Genomic DNA, 211 nt, shown 5'->3' with positions numbered 1-211 from the left:
CTCTCTCTCTCTCTCTCTCTCTCTCTCTCTCTCTCTCTCTCTCCCTCCCTCTTCTTCTCTCTCTTTTTCTCTCCTTCTTTTTCTCTCTCTTTCTCTCTCCCTCTTCTTCTCTCTCTTTCTCTCTCCTTTTTCTCTCTCTTTCTCTCTCTTTCTCTTTCTCTCTCTTTCCGCCTTTCTCTCCCTCTGGTTCTCCCTGCCCCTTCTCTCTTCT

The sequence above is a fragment of the Apis dorsata genome, unplaced genomic scaffold (assembly GCF_000469605.1).
Source record: "Apis dorsata unplaced genomic scaffold, Apis dorsata 1.3 scaffold_215, whole genome shotgun sequence".
NCBI lineage: Eukaryota > Metazoa > Arthropoda > Insecta > Hymenoptera > Apidae > Apis > Apis dorsata.
Note: the sequence above shows the minus strand (reverse complement) of the source record.